We start from the raw sequence: 14,319 nt of genomic DNA, 5'->3' as shown, positions 1-14,319 counted from the left end.
AAGTGAACCACCTCACACTTTTCCACATTAAACTCCATCTGCCACCTCTCAGCCCAGCTCTGCAGCTTATCTATGTCCCTCTGTATCCTATAACATCCTTCAGCACTATCCACAACTCCACCTACCTTCGTGTCATCTGCAAAATTACTAACCCATCCTTCTACACCCTCTTCCAGGTCATTTGTAAAAATGACAAACAGCAATGGCCCCAAAACAGATCCTTGCGGTACACCACTAGTAACTGAACTCCAGGATGAACATTTGCCATCAACCACCACCCTCTGTCTTCTTTCAGCTAGCCAATTACTGATCCAAACCGCTAAATCACCTTCAATCCCATACTTCCTTATTTTCTGCAAGAGCCTACCGTGGGGAACCTTATCAAACGCCTTACTGAAATCCATATACACCACATCAACCGCTTTGCCCTCATCCACCTGTTTGGTCACCTTCTGAAAAAACTCAATAAGGTTTGTGAGGCATGACCAACCCTTCACAAAACCGTGTTGACTATCGCTAATCAGCTTGTTCTTTTCAAGATGATTATAAACCCTATCTCTTATAACCTTTTCCAACATTTTACCCACAACCGAAGTAAGGCTCACAGGTCTATAATTACCAGGGTTGTCTCTACTCCCCTTCTTGAACAAGGGGACAACATTTGCTATCCTCCAGTCTTCCGCCACTATTCCTGTCGACAAAGATGACATAAAGATCAAGGACAAAGGCTCTGCAATCTCCTCCCTGGCTTCCCAGAGAATCCTAGGATAAATCCCATCTGGCCCAGGGGACTTATCTATTTTTACACTTTCCAAAATTGCTAACACCTCCTCCTTGTGAACCTCAATTCCATCTAGCCAGGTCGACTGAACCTGAGTATTCTCCTCGACAACATTGTCTTTCTCCAGTGTAAACACTGATGAAAAATATCCATTTAACGCTTCCCCTATCTCAGGGGTGGGCAAACTTTTCCGTGCAAGGGCCACATTCAGAAATTCACAATTTTAAAGGGCCGCATAGTATATTAAGTAAATAATTACTTCACCCGGTTATGATTCTGGGCGCCTCATATAGAACATAGAACAGTACAGCACAGAACAGGCCCTTCGGCCCTCGACGTTGTGCCGAGCAATGATCACCCTACTCAAGTCAACGTATCCACCCTATACTAGTAAGTAACCCAACAGGTTAACATTAACATTAACCCAACATTAACCTTAAAAAATAATTAAAAATTTTTAAAAACAATTTGTTTAAAAAAAATTTTATTTTTTTTTTTTAATGACTTGGTGGGCCGCATAAAGACCTTTGGCGGGCCGCATGCGGCCCGTGGGCCGTAGTTTGCCCACCCCTGCCCTATCTCCTCTGATTCCACACACAACTTTCCACTACTATCCTTGATTGGCCCTAATCTTACTCTAGTCATTCTTTTGTTCCTGATATACCTATAGAAAGCCTTAGGGTTTTCCTTGATCCTATCCGCCAACGACTTTTCGTGTCCTCTCCTCGCTCTTCTTAACTCTCCCTTTAGGTCCTTCCTGGCTAACCTGTAACTCTCAAGTGCCCTAACTGAGCCTTCATGTCTCATCCTAACATAAGCCTTCTTCTTCCTCTTGACAAGTGCTTCAACTTCCTTAGTAAACCACGGTTCCCTTGCTCGACAACTTCCTCTCTGCCTGACAGGTACATACTTATCAAGGACACGCAGTAGCTGTTCCCTGAAAAAGCTCCACATTTCGATTGTACCCATCCCCTGCAGTTTCCTTCCCCATCCTATACATCCTAAATCTTGCCGAATAGCATCATAATTGCCTTTCCCCCAGCTATAATTCTTGCCTTGCGGTATATACCTATCCCTGCCCATTGCTAAAGTAAACATAACCGAATTGTGATCACTATCACCAAAGTGCTCACCTACATCTAAATCTAACACCTGGCCGGGTTCATTACCCAGTACCAAATCCAATGTGGCCTCGCCCCTTATTGGCCTGTTTACATACTGTGTCATAAAACCCTCCTGCACACACTGCACAAAAACTGACCCATCTATAGTACTCGAACTATAGTATTTCCAGTCAATATTTGGAAAGTTAAAGTCCCCCATAACAACTACCCTGTTACACTCGCTCCTGTCAAGAATCATCTTTGCAATCCTTTCCTCTACATCTCTGGAACTATTCGGAGGTCTATAGACAACTCCCAACAGGGTGACCTCTCCTCTCCTGTTCCTAACCTCGGACAATACTACCTCAGTAGACGAGTCCTTAAACGTCCTTTCTACCGCCGTAATACTTTCCTTGATTAACAATGCCACACCCCTCCCTCTTTTACCATCTTCTCTGTTTTTACAGAAACATCTAAATCCTGGAACCTGCAACAACCATTCCTGTCCCTGCTCTACCCATGTCTCCGAAATCGCCACAACATCGAGATCCCAGGTACCAACCCATGCTGCAAGCTCACCCACCTTATTCCGGATGCTCCTGGCGTTGAAGTAGACACACTTCAAACCAGCGTCTTGCTTGCCGGTGCCCTCTTTCGAACTTTTAACCCTATCCCTGACCTCACTACTCTCAACATCCTGTACACTGGGACTACAATTTAGGTTCCCATCCCCCTGCTGAATTAGTTTAAACCCCCCCGAAGAGCACTAGCAAGTCTCCCCCCCAGGATATTGGTACCCCTCTGGTTCAGGTGAAGACCATCCTGTTTGTAGAGGTCCCATCTACCGCAGAATGAGCCCCAATTATCCAGGAAACCAAAACCCTCCCTCCTGCACCATCCCTGTAGCCACGTGTTCAACTCCTCTCTCTCCTTATTTCTCACTTCGCTAGCACGTGGCACGGGTAACAATCCAGAGATAACAACTCTGTTTGTTCTAGCTCTCAGCTTCCACCCTAGCTCCCTGAATTTCTGTCTCAAATCCCCATCTCTCTTCCTACCTATGTCGTTGGTACCTATGTGGACCACGACTTGGGGCTGCTCCCCCGCCCACTTAAGGATCCCAAAAACACGATCAGAGACATCACGAACCCTGGCACCTGGGAGGCAACACACCAACCGTGAGTCTCTTTCGTTCCCACAGAACCTCCTGTCTGTTCCTCTAACTATGGAGTCCCCAATGACAAGTGCTCTGTTCCTCTTCTCCCTTCCCTTCTGAGCAACAGGGACAGACTCTGTGCCAGAGACCTGTGCCCCATTGCTTACCCCTGGTAAGTCGTCCCCCGCAACAGTATCCAAAACGGTATACTTGTTATAGAGGGGAACGACCACAGGGGATCCCTGCACTGCCTGCCGGTTCCCTCTCCCTCCCCTGACTGGTAACCCATCTACCTTCTTCTTTTACCTGAGGTGTGACTACCTCCCTATAACTCCTCTCAATAACCCCCTCCGCCTCCCGAATGATCCGAAGTTCATCCAGCTCCAGGTCCCTAACGCGGTTCTCGAGGAGCTGGAGTTGGGTGCACTTCCCACAGATGTAGTCAGCAGGGAACACTCGAGGTGACCCTTTCCTCCCACATTCTGCAGGAGGAACATTCAACTGCCCTAGCCTCCATTCCCACTGAACTAACTTCTCAACTACTGACAACTAAAAATAAAAAACTTGTTAGTTTAGCAATCCAACGGACAGAACTTTTTTTTTTGGTTAGAGGAGGAGGATGAGTGGGAGACACTACGTAAGTAGTGTTTCGGGTAAAGCTGTCACTCGAGAACAGCCCCTTCACAAACCACCTTCAACTTACGCTGACCGCACTGCACGTATGCAAATCTCCCCGGAACAGCCAATCAGAAGCTCTGCTCTGCTGCCCTCTGCTGGATGCTTGCCTTCCGTCGAACTCCTCGGGTCACTTGTGCAGGTACACCTTCAACTTACGCTGACCGCACTGCACGTATGCAAATCTCCCCGGAACAGCCAATCAGAAGCTCTGCTCTGCTGCCCTCTGCTGGATGCTTGCCTTCCGTCGAACTCCTCGGGTCACTTGTGCAGGTACACCTTCAACTTACGCTGACCGCACTGCACGTATGAAAATCTCCCCAGAGCAGCCAATCAGAAGCTCTGCTCTGCTGCCCTCTGCTGGAGGTTCCTGCTTGAACCTTTCAGACTTGAGTATTGGGTTGGATTCCTTCCAGAGGGTGTTAATTAATAATCAGTGATAGATTCTGTTGTTATTTGAACATATTTGGTGTTCCAACACAAGTTCATGATTTCCCTTGTTTATTTTGCAAATACAGCAAATACAAGGCCCAGTTAGTCAGAGGCATTTTCCTATCTGTGCTCAACTGCTGACAAACATTCCTTGCATCTGACAGCAAGGCAGAGTAAAACTTTTAAGTGCTGTGAACTCTGTACTGCCAGCTTGAGAACATCAGAACACCAATTACACAAAAGGAAAGAAGGATGAGCAAACAAAGCAATGTTGATAAAATATTTATGCACATAAAGGAAATAAAAACACTGAAATAAATTGTGAAGAAACAGTACAAAAAAATGCAGAAGTAAAAACAGACAGTAACTTCCAGATTAAAAAAACATGCCAAGATGAAAGGCAAAAGTTTAGAAGTATGTACAATAATGAAATCAATTATATTCCACAATATAGGGCATGCCCATGAAAGGATGGTTGAGTTTGAAGGGTTGGGGTGTGTAGGGTATGTGTAGGGGCCTCTGGGAGGTTGGGGAGTGTGTGATGGGTGGGGGTCCTGGAATGGGAGGGGCCTATCAGTGGGTGTGGGGGGCCAGAAGAGGGAGGGCCTCAGGGACCCCAAAGCGGGGTGTCCTCACTTTTGGGGTGGGGTGGGGGGGGGGGGGGGTGAGGTAGTGCCCATGTGTGTGGGAGGCGACATTGCCCATGGGTGGAGATTGTGGGGGATCCACAGCTCACTTAGAGATCAGAGCACCCTTTCAAAATGGTGGACCGATCTCGGCGTTCAGCTCCCCAGTGCTAAAAATAAATTCTAACTGTGAGCTAAACCGGTGAGAAACACCCCCGGACCCAAAAAAATTGACGAAGTGTCATTGAATAGCAGTGGGGAACTCGCAGGAGAGAGGAATACCCTGGGCCAAGAGGAAACTTCTGAAAATAGTGTCATGGAGAGATGCATTTCCAACAGGTTATTAGAAATAGAAGAATTGTACCAGGGCAGAAATTTCTGAGGGCAAGCCTCATAGACATAGCTTTTAATTCTCTTGGAATTAGAAGACCGAGGACAACCAATTGAATATATTTAGAATGATTCAATTAATTGATGGGGTGGATACAGAGCCATGGAGTTGAATTCTCCCCTTCAAGCCACCGGGAGCAGAGTTCCCGGTGAGGCAGAGAATCCGCGCCGGGACGAAAACGGGAACGGGGAGAAAGCGGGATCGGGTTTCCGATGCTCCAGCCCCCCACCAGTGGCATGATCAAGGTTTGTGCCTGCGCATCAGCAGGAGGATGCAAATAGTTATTCAAGGCCAGATTTGCATCCAATGCCTGGCACCATTGTGAAGATTGCACAACGTTCAACACTATTCGCAAATCTTCAGATACTGAAGTATTCGTGTGGAAAAGCAGCAAGTCCTGGACAATATTCAGGTTTAGGCTGACAAGTGGCAAGTAACATTTGTACCACATAAGAGTCAGGTAACGACCATATTCAAAGAGAAAGAATCCAACCATCTTCCCTGTGTTTCTATTCTGCTTAGAGAGGGCTATGGCCTGAAGAATAAATAGGCCAGCAGAGATATTGGATGTTTCTAGCAATTGGGGCCTTGTACAGTAGAGAAGCTTTTATGTTTTATTTGGCTAATTTCATTGCACTTGGAGATAGGTAGTGAGGGAGAAGGCAGCTCTCACAGCTTTGCTAGAAGCAACTGGTTTAAAAGGCTAAAGAGGGAACATCTCTCAGCTTTATTGGAAGAAAAGACATACCATGAAGTAATCATCAAGAAAGCAAGTGCAGAGATCTGAAGTGCAACTAGTTGAGGAAACTAGTTTCCAAGAAGTCTGAAGTTAACGGCACAAGAACAGATCACTTTTCAATAAAAACAGAAGGAGCTGAGAAAAAGGCTGAGACACCAGAACGATGTCTGAAGTAATTTTCAGGTTCGTGATATTTTACTATAGCCTGTGGAAAGAGAGTTGAAATAATTTTGGAAATCGGTGGCTGGATCGTGGAGTTTGTATAAAGGCAGTTAAGACAAAGAAAACCTAAAAGGTGGGTGTAAAATCCTGGTCTGGATTCACTATTAAAAGTGGGCAGAAGATTTGTTTAAAAGTGTAATTTTGAAAACCTGGTCTGGATTTCGGAATGCAAACCACTAAGGAAAAGCATAATTATGAGAGAAGATTTTAAAGCGCGTTTTTGTCCGAGGAGACATCCACATTCACTTGGGGTTCAGAGCAGAGAGCGCATTTGCCCACAGTCACCTTATAAACTTAAAGGGGACAATGAGAACATTGTAGATTACAATGCATTTTGTGATTTGTGTTAATCCTAAATTCTGTCTGTAATTGTTAAGCTAAGGCGGGAGTAAAGGCATACTGTATCAAAATCCAATTTTGCATTTTCAATAATTGATTTTTTTCTTGTTAAAATCCAGTGACTGTTCCTCCACGTTTTATTTTTTAAAAGTTACGGTCATTTGAGCTAGCGTTCCATTCTGGGATCTTCCCATCCAGTTTTAACATCAACTAGGGTCATAACATGCCTTTAATTGCACAAAGATGGGTGGCAGATCAAAAGATTGGATAGAATATAAAAAACAACAAAGAATGACTAAAGAATAAAAAGGAGCAAAAAGGTAGAGGACAAGAGAAAGCTAGCTAGAAATATAAATACCTATAGTACGAGTTTCTATAGATCTTTTAAAAAGAAAAGAGTTAACAAAGTGAGCAGTGGTCTGATAGAAAGCAAGTCTGGGGAGTTAATAATGGAAAATAAAGAGATGGCAGATGAATTGAAGACGTATTTTGCATTGGTCTTCACTATAGAGGATACAAGTGACATCCCAGAAGTAGCTGTAGATCAGGGGTTGGATACTCCGTTTTTGGGACTATGTCCCGATGCCGTCGTGAAAACTGTGGTCTTTTACGTCAGGAAAACAGGTGTCAAAAGGCCACAGATTCACAGCCTTGCAGGGGGCTAGCAGGTGTAGCCACCGAAGTTGGTCACTTCCCGACCCAAAATGGCGATTTACAAAGCACGCAGGGAAAATTGGACACTTTAAGAAAGACAAGCAGGTTGCAGAATCTTCCTATGTATTCTGCCTGCAAAGAAAGCAGACAGCACCGAAACCAGCAGTTTGCATATTAATGAAGCGATCCCCGGGAACAATGGATACAACAATTAGCTACATTTGGGACATTCTATAGAAGGTCAGACTTCCCAGCACCAACGTTGTCTGAAACAAAGGAGACAAACAAGCCAGGAAGAACCGCCCGCGATCGAGGGACAGCCTCAGTATTGGGGGGATTCATACCAATCGATTGGTATGAGATCCAATTGATTGAAAGTACGCTCGGGGTCCGCCCAAAAGGGCGCGAATCCCCTGAGACCTATAAAAGTCAGGTCCCAAGTCCAGTTCGCTCTCTTAGCCGGCCCTCCCAGCAGAACACCTTTTCAGCAGCTCTCTAAGTACTTGACCCTGAGAAGGAGAGGCCTGGCCAACAGCTACACCGACAAGTAAGTGCCCAACCAACGCTCGCTACGAGAATAGACACTCCTGACCCCTTAGCCCGTACCAACTGGGAAGCCTGCAGTCTCAGGACAGAACAAGAGGCCATTGTTCCCTGATCCAGTGGGTTCCCTTATCGAAGTATTGGCTTATAGTGGTAGGAATAGTTTAGTCCGCTAGTATTAGTTGCATGAGTATCGATTTACTGTGTAAATAATAAATGTGTTTGATTGAACCTTACTAACTGGTGTATTGAGTCATTGATTTGAACTTGAACCTCGTGGCGGTGTCATAAGGATACCTGGCGACTCTAGAGCTAAGGAATAAAACAGAGCCAATTGAGTGTTAAGCACACTCACCAGAACGAGCAACACAGGGAAGCTGTCGAGGAGCTTGCAGTTCCAGCTGCCGATACGGCCCCCTGCACTTCCGGGTCAGAGGCCATGCATGTGCAAGGTGGCGGCCTCCAGTGGCCACGTCGTGCTCCAAGGCGACTCAGACCGGGTCCGCCCGCATATAAAAAACCCAGTCCCGAATGAGGCCCCCGCCTACGATCAGCCCACCCCCGACTGTGGCAGCCGCGGACAGAGTCCGCAGCTGACACATGGGTATCACAGACGGTGGGACCATGAGTGGTCCATGCTGTCAGGAATTCAGCCGGTCAGGGACAGGGCTGGCCTCAGGCAATGGCCTAAGGTGGAGGATACTCGGCGTGGCGTACTCCCCGAGTATGCCGGATTTCGGGGGTCGGAGAATTGCAGAACTGACGGCGGTCCCGATTTTATGCGTAAAACTATATTCTCCGCCCCCGTCACCGAACGCGATTACGGTGTCGGGGTGCGGAGAATCCAGCCCCAGGAATTATAAGGGAGCAAAGAACTCAGAAAAATTACAATCACCAGACAAATGGTACTGCGCAAATTGTTGGAACTGCAGAGTGGCAAGTCAACACGGTAGCATTGTGGACAGCACAATCGCTTCACAGCTCCAGGGTCCTAGGTTCGATTCCCGGCTTGGGTCACTGTCTGTGCGGAGTCTGCACATCCTCCCCGTGTGTGCGTGGGTTTCCTCCGGGTGCTCCAGCTTCCTCCCACAGTCCAAAGATGTGCAGGTTAGGTGGATTGGTCATGATAAATTGCCCTTAGTGTCCAAAATTGCCCTTAGTGTTGGGTGGGGTTACTGGGTTATGGGGATAGGGTAGAGGTGTTAACCTTGGGTAGGGTGCTCTTTCCAAGAGCCGGGGCAGACTCGATGGGCCGAATGGCCTCCTTCTGCACTGTAAAATTCTATGAGTCCCCGGGTCTTAAAATAAGAGGCTAGTGAGATAGTTGATGACTAGGTTTTAATTTTCCAAAATTCACTAAATTCATTAATTTGAAAATAGCGAATGCAGCTGCTTTATTCAAAAAAGGAGGGAGACAGAAAGCAGGAGACTACAGGCAGAGCCAACATGGTTTGTGAAAGGGAAATCATGTTGAACCAATTCATTGGAATTCATTGAAGGTGTCGCATGTGCCATGAATAAAGGGAACCAATGGATGAAATGTACTGAGATTGATTTCCAGAAGGTGTCTGTTAGGTCGTTGCAGAAAATAAAAGTTCATGGTGTGGGGATAGCATGGATAGAAGACTAGATAGCTAACAGAAAAGCATAAATAGGTCATTTTCCAGTTAGCAGGATGTGACAAATGATATGCCACAGTGCTGGGGCCTCAATTCCTAACAATTAATAAAAATGATGTGGATGAAGGAACCCATGGTATGATTGCTAAATTTGCAGATGACACAAAGATGCTAAGTTCTGATTAGAACACAAGCAGGCTACAAAATAAATTAGGTGAGGGGGCTAAGATCTGACAAACTGAGTATCATGTGGAAAATGAGGTTATCCATTTTGGCAGGATGAAGAAAAAGAGACAAATTATCTAAACAATGAGAGATTGCAGAGTTCTGCGATGCAGTGGTATCTGAGTGCATGAATCATAAAAAGTTATGATGCAGGTGCAGCAAGCAATTAGAAAAGTTAATAGAATGCTATTATTTTTCGCAAGGGGAATGGTATACAAGAGTAGGGAGATTATACTTCAGTTGTACTTCAGGGCATTGGTGAGACCCCCTCTGAAGTACAGTATTGGTCTCCTTAATTAAGGAAAGATGTAAATCCATTAGAAACAATTCAGAGAACATAGAACATAGAACAGTACAGCACAGAACAGGCCCTTCGGCCCGCGATGTTGTGCCGAACAATGATCACCCTACTTAAACCCACGTAACCCGTATACCCATAACCCAACAATCCCCCCATTAACCTTACACTACGGGCAATTTAGCATGGCCAATCCACCTAACCCGCACATCTTTGGACTGTGGGAGGAAACCGGAGCACCCGGAGGAAACCCACGCACACACGGGGAGGACGTGCAGACTCCACACAGACAGTGACCCAGCCGGGAATCGAATTAATACCTGGAATTGGCAGGTTGTCTTATGAGGAAAGGCTGCACTGGCCAGATTTATATTCGCTGGAATTTAGAAAAGTAAGAGGCAACTTACTCTTCTGAGGATGGATATTGAAAGGAAGTTTCCGCTTGTGGGAGAATCCAGAACTCGGGGCCACTCTTCACAAATATGACAGAGATTAAGACAAAACTTTTCTCTCAGAGGGTTGTGAGACTTTGGAACCCTCTTCTTCAAAAGCTGGTTGAGACAGAATCTTTGAATATCTTTGAAGCAGAAGTAAATAGATTTTTCATAAGCAAGGGAGTGAAAGGTTATTGAGGGCAAGCAGGGATGTAAAGTTGAGGTTAAAATTAGATCAGCCTCGATTTCATTGAATGGCGGAGAAGGCTCACGGAGCCTAGTGGCCTATTCCTAATTTGTATGTCGGTATGTGTATATAAATATCGTGGCTGTCACTTTCTCAAGGGCAAGTATGGATGGGCAATAAATGTTAGACTGTCCAGTGATGGGCACATTCTATGAACAAATACATTTTTTAAAATTGAAGTTCTGTTCCCTTGCGCAGGCCAATACATCTTTCCCGAAATATTATACCAAACAGTGAACAAAGTATTCCAGAACCATAACTCCTTCACTTTTGAACAATAATTCTGTTGAGGAACCAATCATATGACCATTTTTAATAACTTTGTCGTCGTGCTTGATCTTTTAGCGATTTGTCTATGTAGACAACTAAACCCCTTTTCTCTAGCCATGAAGTACTCCGATTATTGTATTTCAGATTCAAAGTGGGTGACCTCACACTTCAAGAGAGATTATTATTTAAATGATAAAATATTAAAACATGCCGCTGTGCAGAGAGACCTGGGTGTGCTAGTGCATGAGTCGCAAAAAGTTGGTTTACAGGTGCAATAGGTGATTAAGAAAGTGAATGGAATTCTGTCCTTCATTGCTGGAGGGATGGAGTTTAAGACTAGAGAGATAATGCTGCAATTGTATAAGGTGTTAGTGAGGCCACACCTGGAGTATTGTGTTCAGTTTTGGTCTCCTTACCTGAGAAAGGACGTACTGGCGCTGGAGGGTGTGCAGAGCAGATTCACTAGGTTAATGCCAGAGCTGACGGGGTTGGATTACGAGGCGAGGTTGAGTGGACTGGGACTGTACTCGTTGGAATTTAGAAGGATGCAGGGGGGATCTTATAGAAACGTATAAAATTATGATGGGAATAAATAGGATAGATAAGGGGAAGTAGATTTAGGACTGAGTTTAGGAGGAACTTCTTCACCCAAAGGGTTGAGAATCTATGGAATTCCTTGCCCAGTGAAGCAGTTGAGGCTCCTTCATTAAATGTTTTTAAGATAAAGATAGATAGTTTTTTGATGAATAAAGGGATTAAGGGTTATGGTGTTCGGGCCGGAAAGTGGAGCTGAGTCCAAAAAAGATCAGTCATGATCTCACTGAATGGCGGAGCAGGCTCGAGGGGCCAGATGGCCTACTCCTGCTCCTAGCTCTTATGTTCTGCTTGGAAATTTCCCGCATCTACATACACAATTCACTGTGCTGCCTAACTTTCTATGATCTGTTAACTTGGATATATCATTTCCTATTCCTTCCACTAAGTCATCAGTATATATGGTATAAAGCTAAAACCCCAGTACTGATCCCTGGAAAACATCATTCATCACATGCTGCTCACCAAAGAACATTTCCTTTACTCTGTCTTTGTTTCATGGTTTCAGAATGGACACATGGAGTGAATTTTACATTCGGAAATTGGGCACACTGCCCACACTTGCGTAAAATCCAGCACGATATTGGGTCATCAACTGTAGCCACCGAAGTTGGCCATTCCCTGAATACAAAATGGAAGAACGCAAAGCATATAGGATAAAATGGACAATGTTTGCAGCCCCAGCAGGCTGCACCTAGCAGGTGTGGATTCTGTCTGCTAAGAAAGCAGACAGCACCGAAACGAACGTTCCGCATACTAATGAGGCAATCACCGGGATAATTAGCATGTTAATGGAACGATTCCAGAGACAATGGACACAAATGGGGAAGTAACTGCAACATTGTAAAGGATACCAGACACTCAGGCACCAGCAAGGTTCGAAAACAAAGAGCCTGAAGGCCTGCCCAGTAGCTAAGGAACAGCCTCAGTATTGGGGGGATTCAAACATATCGATTGGGAAAAGATCCAATCGATTCCAAGCAGGTAAGGGAGTCCGCCCAAAGGGGCGCGGATCCCTGGGACCTATAAAAGACAGGTCCCACACATGGTTCAGCCTTCTCGTCCAGCCCTCCTCTCTCTTTGACCAGCACTCCTCCGTGGACCAGCACCTCGACCAGCTTTTGCCAAGAAGACCTTGAACGAGAGAGAGGAGGGGGTTCGGACAGCAGCCGCCAGCAAGTAAGTGCCTCACAACGATCGCTACCAGAGATAGACACTCCTGACCCCTTTTAACTTATACCAACCTGAAGTCTGCAGACCAGAGCAGAGCAAGAGGCCTTGTTCCCTGACCCGGCAGTTCCTTCGAGATAAGTATTAGTTTATTTAGCGGTAGGAATAAGTTTAATCCTTTTAGCGTGTGCATGGGTAGTTATTATAATTGTATTATAATAAACTCAGTTGTTTGAACTTACTAATTGGTGTATGGTTTTATTGCTTTGAACTTCACCTTGAACTTGTGGCGGTATCTTAATGATACCTGGCGACTCCAGAGCTAAGTAAAGAAACAGAGCCAAATTGAGTGTTAAGCACACTCACCCAGAACGACCAACATAACCCAACATCAGGGCTCAAATGATAGACGACAAGTGTATGCTGAAATCAGTAGTCTGCCTGTAATTTTTAAAATCTAATCAACAAGCCTGTTAAAAACCCAGTTGTCTGCAATTTTCCGTATCCCGCCGGATTATACATAAATCGGGTCGAATAGCGTTTGGGATATTTTTTTTAATGTCAACTAGAATGAGGCAGCGCAAAGGCGACAGGTGGCTGATGTGTCAAACCCTAAAATGAAAATCAAGTGCTGCACAGTGATTCAAATTAAAAATAAGACTCTTCTCAGTATAAAGTCAGATTTTTGCTCAAACACACTGTAATACTTGTTTAGGCTAAAACCCCATGTGAGCACAAGCAGCTTATTATGCGCCTTCAATTCATAACAAGCTGGAATGCTCCTTTAATCTTAGTTATGTGTTTCCAACCAACAGATAGTACGACTTAATAAAAGTCAGGATTATTTTTGATGTACAACTGACACTGATCCAAATAGAATTTTGCGCAGATGTCAGGTTCAAAATGTCACCCTAATTAATTTTCCCACTTGTTGCTCCAGACAGGGAGCCTTGCAGGTCATAAGCATTCACTTGTCTACGGAAATTCAGATCCATGGTGTGAACAATCTCGAACCATTTAATTATTGGGAACGCAACCAAAATCCACACCTGAATTTGCGGTATTTACTCAAAACGGGCACGGTTCCTGCCAGGGGAACACAGTCAAAAAGTTACTTCTGTGAAGCTGAGTGAAGTTTATTTAACTAGATGCCCATCTAAACAGGCCCTGGCATTATGTTGCGGAAAGCTATCAACATCAGTATGATACATTCAGAGCTTACAGCTCAACATATCTTGGTGGTCCTTGAACACTGAAGATGTGGTGCAAGAGTGTCAATAAAGACCTTCTTGATTCAACTGCCACACAATGGACTTGTCAGCTGTGGTTCAGGGGTAGCACTTTCATCTCTGAGACAGAAGGCTGGAGGTTCAAGTCTCACTCCAAGACCAGAGCACAAAATTAAGGCCAATGTTCTGTTCGGGAGAAAGTTCCAGGGTTTTGACCCAAAGACAGTGAAGGAACAGCGATATATTTCTCAGTCAGGATGGTGAGTGACTTGGAGGGGAACCTGCAGGTGGTGGGGTTCCAGGGTATCTGTTACTCTTGTTCTTCTAGATGGCAGTGGTCATGGGTTTGGAAGGTGCTGTGTAAAGAACTTTGGTCACTTACTGCAGTGCATCTTGTAGATGGTACACACGGCTGCCACTATTTGTTGGGTCCTGGTAGCTCAGTCGGTAGAGCATCAGACTTTTAATCCGAGGGCCCAGGGTTCAAGTCCCTCTCAGGGCTTTGATTTAGGGGCTGGTTTAGCACACTGGGCTAAATTGCTGGCTTTTAAAGCAGACCAAGCAGGCCCGCA

The 14,319-nt window shown here is 45.2% G+C and overlaps 1 protein-coding gene and 1 non-coding gene across 5 annotated transcripts in view; one reads left to right on the top strand and one right to left on the bottom strand.

Moving 5' to 3' along the window:
• The window catches only part of fbxl17 (F-box and leucine-rich repeat protein 17), a 937,144-nt gene that overhangs the window by 787,831 nt on the left and 134,994 nt on the right, over positions 1-14,319 (bottom strand). The gene's annotated exons all lie outside the window — the stretch shown is intronic.
• On the top strand, positions 14,177-14,249 carry trnak-uuu. The gene has a single exon. It is a non-coding gene; the product is annotated as a tRNA-Lys (tRNA).

Source organism: Scyliorhinus canicula, chromosome 8 (assembly GCF_902713615.1).
Source record: "Scyliorhinus canicula chromosome 8, sScyCan1.1, whole genome shotgun sequence".
Taxonomy (NCBI): Eukaryota; Metazoa; Chordata; class Chondrichthyes; order Carcharhiniformes; family Scyliorhinidae; genus Scyliorhinus; species Scyliorhinus canicula.
Note: the sequence above shows the minus strand (reverse complement) of the source record. Positions and strands in the feature narration are given on the sequence as shown.